Source organism: Rattus rattus, chromosome 2, assembly GCF_011064425.1.
Source record: "Rattus rattus isolate New Zealand chromosome 2, Rrattus_CSIRO_v1, whole genome shotgun sequence".
NCBI lineage: Eukaryota > Metazoa > Chordata > Mammalia > Rodentia > Muridae > Rattus > Rattus rattus.
The window spans coordinates 21,153,922-21,164,018 of NC_046155.1; positions in this window are offsets into that span (position 1 = coordinate 21,153,922).

Here is a 10,097-nt window from a genome sequence, read left to right on the forward strand (position 1 = left end):
AATGGGATGACTTGTGTTCTGTTGGATTCAGATAAAGTGATGAGAACAACTGGCCTTTGCCAGGGTGTAAGAGTGTTGTCTTTTATATTAATTGTTTGGGGTTTTATATTAATTGTTTTGGGGGTGGGGGAGAAGAGGGAGAGGGAAAGGGAGACTGGAACTTCACAGTCAGTAATTTTCCTATGTCATTCATTGAATTCTCAGTGAAAATGCTTCTGTTTCACTCCTGGCTATCTTACCTTTCGAAGAAGGTTCTTACTATGTACTCGTACATTACAGCTTTTCCTCATGGTTTCACATCCCAGTGTTTGCTATGTGACTAAGAACTATTGAAAAGAACCTATGATAACTATATGTACATTTGAAACAGTGCAGAGAGCATTGGCTCTCAAGAACTCTTCCTTGGGTCTTTAAGTCCTCCCTGCTGGCACAGCCACAAAGGCCCACAGGAAACAAAAGGCACCAGCAACAGAGCCAGGGTTTGCACAATTAGACACAAGTAGCCTGTTTTTCCTCTTCAGGCTCTCTTGGACAAAAACACAGGAAGACTTGAGCCAGTCATGCAAACTCATGGGCAAATGACTCAGTGGAAATCCTGAATGTTTGCTAAGGTCTTCTGAGGCACCCATGTTAATCAGGCTGAACTTGAGGGCTGTGACTCAACGAGAGGTCCAAGGAATGCTGTCTGGAGAAGCCTTAAAACCAGGAAGATTTTGCTTAGTATTGGTCAGGTGTGTCTTTCAGTTCTGAAAGGTGCGTTTGTTTGTTTAATGGCGAACATTCAGAAAACAGATTTGAATAGAAGGAAAGAATCCCCATGATCGTATTTAGAAGCACTAATCTTAATGTTTGCCCTTATTCCTTTCATGTTAGGGTGTCTCACCCTCAACATAATTGATGTAAAGGACTGTTCATCTGTTAACATGGTTTTCTGAGCACTGTGAAGTGCTTGGCCCCTTCTCTGGCCTTCACCTACTGGATGCCAGTAGTACTTTTCCAGCCACCTGTAGTTGTAACAACCAAAAGTATCTAAAGACACCAGTATCCCCCGGGACTAAACAGACCACTGCTTTAGATAGCATGCTTTAGCAAGTTGGGATATTGATTAAAGATTCATATGGAAGAAAATTTTAGGACCTTCTTTAGAGAGAACCAATGTGCACCTGGACTACACAGTGGATGGCTACCTACTTTATGCTCTACTAATCTTTGGATTTCTCTCTGTGTGTAAGCGAGGCATAATTGATCATCCAAAATGTGGGTCAGTGTCATAATGGCCTGTCTCTGACTTGTGAATCCCAACTCAAAACTGTGACTAGCACAGGTGTCCTCAGTCGGTCATGACCAGCTACACATGTCATGACAGAGTCTTCTCTTATAGAAGGAAACCAGGCTTTTCCCTGGTGCAGTTTTCCCAGATACTTCTCAAAGTTCTTACACTGCAGTAATATGTTTTTCATGCTCTTTTCTTCTTCTCCTCTCTAGTTTTCTGTCTACGCTGGCCAATAATACAGGGTTAGGGTTTTTTCCTTCATTTTTTTATTCTGATTTATTAAACTAAATATAAGAACCTCCTTATTTATATTGGACATTTTCCAAGGCCCACAATGGAAGCTTTAAACTGCAAATATATAGACACATTCTATTCCCCTATATGTACATACCTTAATAGTGTCATAAACAATAAGAAATTAACAACAGTAATAACAAAATAGAAGAATTGTCACAACATACCATGGTAATAGTAATTTGAAACTAATGTGGTATTACTAGAATTTTTCATCTAATATTTTTGGACCACTGTTGAGCAAATGTCCCTAAGACTTGGAATAAATGATGACATCATAAATATTATAAATTTTCCCTAATGGTTTTCCCCCAGAAGCCTTGCTTCTGTTCAAATCCATACTCCTATCAGTCTTCTATCAGGACTAAAATATCAGTCCCCAAGGAATGATCTCCTGTTAAGCTCTACAACCTCTAAACAGAGCTCTTATCTGTGCAGATTTTATTAGGTGCTAGAGAGGTGCTCAGCTGCTAAGGACATTTACTGCTCTTGCAAAAGATGAAGATTTAATTCCCAACATCCACATGGTAGCCTATAATTCTCTGTATCTCCAGTTCCAAGTGATCCAACAACTTCTTCCTCTGTGAGCTTCTACATGCAAATGGTTCATGTACACCTACTCAGGAACACACACACAAATACATGTTAATATTAATAGTTAAATTTCATGGAGATGGGGAGCTGGCACACCATGGCTAGAAAAGTGGGCAGAGCTTTCTTGTTGTTTCTTTTATACATCACACTCCAGGCAGGGCAGCTCTCCCACAAGCTTCCAGCTAATTCTCTTTTCTCTGCCTCCCATCCAGAAGTAGGAATGCTGGGATTACAGATTCACATTACTTTATTTGACTTTTGTGTTGAGTTCTGTGGACTGAACTAGGGACATCAAGTACATAAGCTATCTATTCAATGATTAAGATCATGCCACTTCTCTATTGAAATCTCCCCTAGCTTGCTATTGCCTTTAAAACACTTATTCTTAGCTGTGATTAATAAGGCTTTATATCCTAAATCCTCCTGTATTAGGGTTTTACTGCTGTTAACAGACACTATGACCAAGGCAACTCTTATAAAGGACAACATTTAATTGGGGCTGGCTTACAGGTTCAGAGGTTCAGTCCATTTTCATCAAGATGGGAACATGGCAGCATCCGGGCAGGCAAGGTGCAGGAGGAGCTGAGAGTTCTACATCTTCATCTGAAGGCTGCTTACTTCCAGCCAGCTAGGACAAACCCACAGTGACGCACCTACTACAACAAGGTCATACCTCCTATTAATGGCACTCCCTGGGCCAAGCATATACAAACCATCACAGCTCCCCATCATTAAGCTCACATTGACTTCAGGATCAGTCTTAGATATTTCCAACCTGTGGGGTAAGTGGACCATGCCACCAGACAGAACTGGTAAGGTTGAGTGAGCATAAACCCCATGAATCTCAGAGTTGAGAACAGTATGAACGGGGCCAACCAACTCCCTGTCTAATTCTGCCTGCTCTGGACCATGGAACCACAGCACCCCACAGAGAGGACCATGGCAACCAGTCACATAGCATAAAAACCTGAAGTTTTCCATGCTAATGAGGTATCTAGATAGGCCTCAAGTGTTCAGCCAATGAGCTTCCCTTCCTAGGCATTCCTTCCTGCAAAAGGTATTTAATCCTTGGTTCCCTTTCGTCGTCTAAAAAAGCAGTTTAAACAAACAAGGACCATTTCTCATCAAGGATGAAGGGGGTGGTGCTTTGTCATAAAATAAACATGCCCAAATCTTTCAGAGAAGGCCTTCTCTCCTCCAGCCCCTCTGTACTCTTGGCACTCACTCAGAATCAAACTGGGTACCTACCCACACCCACCGCCATCTCAGCTCTCCTTTCTCTTTCCTGCCTGGCCTGTGGAACCAGGAAGGAAAGTGTGGCCCGAAGACCCCGTCCATAACTTCTAGCAGTACACCACAGCAACTGTCCAGACTCTGCTGTTTCCAACCCAGAAAAACACTGACTGGGGACCCCATTAAGAACTAGTTTCTACTTTCCCTAAGTAGCATGCCAACTGTGCTCCAGGAACCCAGGGACAAGACACGCACCCTGGCACCAACTCCGTTGCTTGAAGAGTTCCACACCTGAATGTAGTTTTCATCCTTTATATTCCTCTACTTAATTTCTTAATACTACTTGGGTTTTAGCTTTAGTCAATTTTTCAAGGAAGGTTCTATCCTATAATCATAGCCATTCTCATCTGTACCTAAGTCATTCTGGATTCAACTATCCAGTTTCATGATATGTGTGATTAATGTTATATCAATTTAACTATCTATGATTATTAATTTGCTTTTTCTTATCCTTCCATCCCCTATCTCTCTCAAGATATATCTTCACTGTTACATTCCTATCCCCACAATAATACACAGATGCTACACAGGTGTCCTTCAGACAGTTTTCAGTGAATGAATATATAAAAACCCTACAAAACACTGCTACCAAGAGAATTTAAGATTCCTCATGTTCTGTGAGTTTTCCTAGAAAGACACAAACAAATATCACTTCACAATACATAGGTTACTGATGACAGATCAAAGATAAAGGGCCACCTCTGTCTAGCTTCATGATCTAGTGAGTTCACTGGGGATAACCACAGGATATTGGGTATCCTAAGCATAGATGATTTAAAAATATCTACATCACTAAAATATCTACATGAACATGAGTGATAACATTAAAGCTGTATTCTGGAACTCCCTTGATGACTGGAAAGCAGCTGAGCAGATGGCAGTGTCTCTCAAGTCTTGTCACTGGTTATATAACCTGGGGAGGAGACATGTAAATCTTGTAAGTTTCAGGAGCTTAGACTTGTCAATTTGCTTACTCCTTATGACTAAAACAGTCTCCGGAAGTAAATTTCTTATCTGAAAGACATTTTTCTAACAGTAAATATTTCCATTTTTAGGAAATTGCTACCAAGTATATCCTAACTTTTCCAATAGTCACCACCCTTTATTTCTGTCTTATTTTGTTCTGATAAAATACAAAATACACTCTCTTATGGGCAAAAGGATTTATTTTGGCTTCTAGTTCCAGAACAATACAATACAGTCCATCATGGCAGGGAAAGCACATCCACAGGAGCTTGAGACAGGCAAAGATGTGATATCAATAATACTTCTGTATTATTGCAAAGGGGAAACAGAAAGTGGTGCTTAGCTATAAAACCTCAAGGTACACCCTGTACCATATTTACTCTAGGAAGGCTCCACTTTCCAAAGGGTTTACAACCTGCCCAGTCAGCACCACCAGCTCGGGACCAAGTGTGCAAACACATTAATCTATGGGACATACTTCACATTCAAAAGCACAACACTGTCAATTTTCTCTCTACTTCTTGTCCCCATCTTTGTTGTGCTGCATGTGAAAACAGGCAGAGTCATACACTCAGTGGTATCATTTGGTGACACTGATTCAATAATCTTTGTCCTATTTGACTATAAGTCATTCATATTTCATAAAATTTCCTCTATTTATAAGATACTGTTAATAGTTCAACAGTCATACTTGACTGTTAAAATATAGTCATGCCTCTTTTACATGATAACATCTAATATTACATCATCATCTAATATTCAAGCCCAAAGCCAATAGAACCCAAGGAAGCAGAGTTTGTTAAGAGACTCTGCTCATTTGCATTTTGTTATTACATCACCCAGATACCCTCTCCTGAAACTGTGAAGTTGGGTCTCACACTTGGATATAACAAGAGAACCAGTCAGCCATGTGCTGAAATTCCTGAAATTAAGACCTTTTCTCTAGTATTTATCACATCAAAATGAAAGCTAACACAAGTGTTTCCTGTAGAAAACAAGTGATCAATTTAACTTCACATAATCCATATAGAACCTGGGGCAGGATTTCTAATCCTAATTTGCCAAAGACCATAGAAATCCAATTACTTTTGAGACAACATACTAGATGATGGTGGCTATAGCAGTTTCTATCCACTGTCTTGGCCACTTCTCCTTGTTAACAGGACATATAAAATATCCAAGCTGAGACAAAAAGACATCAGACAAGCGCAGATATGAAATATGATGATGCCACCATAGTAAATTTATATTTCTTTCCCATCCATTCTTTTTCCCTTATGTTTTATTCCTTTATTTCTTTGCTGCCCTTCTAAAACTCTCATGATGGGAAAGAACCAATAACCTACAAATGCATCACTAAGCAAACAAGTGTTTTTAATACGTTCAAAAACACCTAAGATGAGATCTGAATATTGACATTCAGTTTTCATCCTGGAATAGTTAAAACTATGACAACAAAAATAGACAAAAAGTAACAAAAAAGTGACAGCTTGTAATAAGTATCCTTTTCATCTTTCCACTGTTCATTACAATTTAAAGTATGTATGGTTAGGTCTTAGTACAATGATGTGCTGAGAATTGAATTGTGTTTATATGTACTTAATACTGCCATTTTAAAATAGAAGTTTGTTATAGGCAGAGAGAAAATAAACATGTCTGAGTTTTCTGTGACCAATTTCCTTTTTTAAATGACAAATTCACAAGCCACCTGAATCAGACCAGAAGCCACCCTGATGTGGAGCTTATCACAGAATGACACATATAGCACAGGGCTTAGTTTGTCTTACAAATGGCAAGGCATTTGACCTAACTATCACCTCTTATATCTATCGCTCCTTAATCTGTGCAGTCGTCTCTGGTTCTTTAATTAGAGTGCTAGCTAATCCCGACCTTATTAATGCAGACACTGCTTTTCCAGGTCCCTGATGCACCACCTGACAGGGGTGTGACTACCTACAGTCTCCAGCCACAGTTCCAATTCCCCAGATACCCTGCCAGCGCCACCTCATTCAAGTTCAGACTAAGTCTCATACCCAGGACGAGTGGCTGAGGTGCCTATTTAACAGATCAAAGTGGACCTCGCCTCCAGATTCTCCCAGCATCCTTCAGTCCCTACCTGTTACAGAGAATGGCTGGTATACCCCCCACCCCAACCCCTGCCATGAACTTTCCAGCCCAGATGCTGGGCTGTCCTTCCTCCGGAGGCCCTTCTCTATACAATCCAGACATTTTTGTTACCTACTTTCTCTGCCCCTCTTTTACCTCTTTTGTACTTCTGATATCCTAGATGCTGTACTTGGCTCACCTCTCTCCCTTCCTCTCCCCCTCTACAAATATATTTTAGGGTCATGACCACTCTGGATTCTCCCCAGTTTTGTCTGTCTCTGGTGATGCTCTCCTACATATCTGTAATGAACTTTCTCCTCCACCATCCCTAGGAGCAGGCATGTCTTTTCCTTTCTTTTTTATTTTTTTTCCCCATTCAGTCACAAGAATGGAGAGATAGCTCAGTAGGTAAAGTGCCTGTCTCACAATCCTGAAAACCTGAATTCTGACCTCAGTGCCCATATAAAAGGCAGGCATGTGGTTGTGCTCATGTAATCACTTGTCAGGGAGGCAGAAGGAACTTATAAGTCTGTCAGAAGCATAGATTCTGTAACATTGATAAGCAGGACTTCACCCCTTCTGGGTTCAGTCCACACATCTGGACTCTAGACTTTCAGGTTCCTACAGGCATAGCTTATGACAGACAAGGACTTCTGCTAATCCATGTGGACAAAACTCTGGAAAGAAAAACCATGGTTATGAACTTATTAGATACTCTCAAGGTATTAGGTTTTAGCTGTTGTAATAGATTACTCCAGACTAGGTATCTTAAAACAAGAGGCATAAATTTTGCCTAGCGTTCTAGATTCTACAAGTCTGAAATCAAGATGTCAGACAGGCTGTACAACTATCCTTCACAATCATGAGGATTTGTTCTAGGAGCTCCTGTGGATGAGAAGATCTGTGGCTACTCAAGTTCTTTATAAGAAATGACAAAGTGTTTGCACATAACCTGAGCACATCTCCCTGGGTGCTTTTCATCATCTTAACTTTACTTATAATACCCAGTACAAATGGGGCTAGAGAGTTGGCTCAGTAGTTAGGAACACTTGTTGCTCTTTCAGAGGACCTGGATTCAGTTCACATCATCCACATAGTAGCTCACTATAACTATAACTATAACTATAACTATAACCATCTATAACTCCAGTTCCAGGGCTCTGATACCCTCTCCTACTTCTGAAGCCACCGTGCATGCACATGGTCCACATCTCTAGATACAGCCAAAACATGCACGTAAGATAAAATAAGCAAATGCATTTTTAAAATGACATATAATATGTGTCTGTAACCATACTATCTGAGTGCCTCCAGTCTTCTATAAAATGCAAGATGGCTAGACATATTAAGGAAGAGAAAACAGGAAATTAATGAAATATTATTTTTGATGATCATCTTTAATGGGAGTATAACTAATCAGCCTTGCAAGCACTCACAGTAATAAAACCAGAGTTGGGAATAAAATTGCTGACTTGAACTGCTGGTCTCTAGAGATTTAGAGCTCTTACAAACTCATCTAAAAATCTTGCTTCATTAGTTTATTCCATGGAGATTTCTTGTCTAAATACTATGACCAGGCACCACACTGAACACTAAAAATCTAGATGTTCAAGAAGGCCTCGGTGTGTTCCTTGGTGAGAATGCAGTCTAGTAGACAAGAGGGACCCCACATAAATAAACAGACAAAATTGCAACGTGTTATACATGTCTTAAAGGGGATAAAGAGAACAGGGGATCCGACTTAAATAATGAGGATTAGTGCAGGTTTTAAAGCCAGGGAAGATTGATTTCAGGAGGAGTGCCCTGGGGTGAGGGCACTGTGTTCTCTCTAGAAAGGTTGAAAGTCTTAATAAAGATGACCATACTTGGTCAGCTTCTCATTTTTCTTATGAACTAGAAATTCTAAATAGTGTCAGTGATTAAATACTCCTCACAGACAAAAGATTGTTGACTGAAATTCAAAATAATCATTATAGCTACTGTTCAGTTTTAGTACTATATTTAGGAGTTAGCGGTTAGCAAATTTTATTACTCATCCCTCCATAAGCCCTATTCCATACAGAAGTTAATTTGAAGGACAGCGACATATGTAATCAGGAACCAATACAAGGAGAAACCATGGTTCTGAGTGAATAACTATATTTCCTAAAATGTATATGTTGAAACCTAATCTCCAATAGGTCAGTTTATACAAATCCGGCCTTTGGCAGTAATGATGGCATGAAGATAGGGTCCTCACCAGTGAAACTGTCCTTATAGGAGAGACATGAACTAGGTGTGATAGTATACATCTGCTTTCATACCACTTGGGAAGGCAGGCAAGAGAACAAGGAGTTTCAGTACAGCCTGAGTGATTTAGTGAGTTCCAGACAAGTTAGGCACATAAACCTGGTCTCTAGAAAAGGTAGCATCAAGGAAGAAGAGATGATATGCCCCAGATCTCTACCTCAATAAGGACACAAAGATGGCCATCTTCTACCAGAAGGATTACTGACCTAAACGATATCCTTCTATTCTTGATCTTGGACTACCTTGTAGTGAGAGGGGCTGATACTGAAGTCTGAGTCCCTAGTTGGTTCTTGATTATATCAATAAAGATGCTAGAAGCCAATCAATGGGCAAAGATAAAAAGGGATTTTCTGGGTCCCAGGAGAAGGAGAGAAGGGAGAGGGGTTTTGTGCCCAGTTTTGGAAGAGAATGAGCTATGTAAGGTCTGGGGACTACTAGATGTGGTGGTGGCCTCTGTATAGGATAGCTGATGAGTTTAGAGCAATCCATTCTTTGCCCAGCAGTTGTGTTATCTGGATGGTTTTAAAATATTAAGGCTGTCTGCTGTTTTCTATTCACCAGGACTCAGATGGGCGGGAGAAAGGGCACAGCCACGGGGAAGTCATTAGAGGTTTGGCAGATCTAGCCATGAGGGTTTGGAGGAATGATCAGAGCTCTCAGGTCAGAGAACCAGATGGCTATTGGCAGAGCTATGTCTGCAGCTTGTTCTTGGAGATGAGCTGAGAGCACAGCCCCAAGAAGGTGATAGTGTGGTTTTTTTAAAATTACACCAACACTACCTGGCCTCCAGAATGATAAGATGTAACTGATGTATAAGTCCACACTAGTGGTATTCTGCTGTAGCAGCTCAAAGGAACCAATACACTGTTTCTAGATTCAGCTAATGGGGTATGAACAATTTGAGTTCTCTCACTATCTATGTGTATGTTGGTTTGTGTCAGAATAGTTACTCGGCGGTTATGTAATATCCATTTATAGTGAAATGAGCTCAACTTTGAAAGACATTATCAAGTATAACATATCTGAAAGAAGGGATTTGTGTTTGAGTTTCTTCCACATTTCTACCATAGTTACTGCTGGGTCCACTCGGAAGCCATAACAGCAAGTGGAACGAGATGGCTCAGACACAATCAAAGAAAAGGTTTTGCTGTAATCATGACCGATAGCCGCTATGGCAGTGGTTCTCAACCTGTGGGTCACAATCCCTTTGGGGGGCTGGGGTTATATATCAGCTATCTTGCATATCAAATATGTACATGATTCATAACAATAGCAAATGACA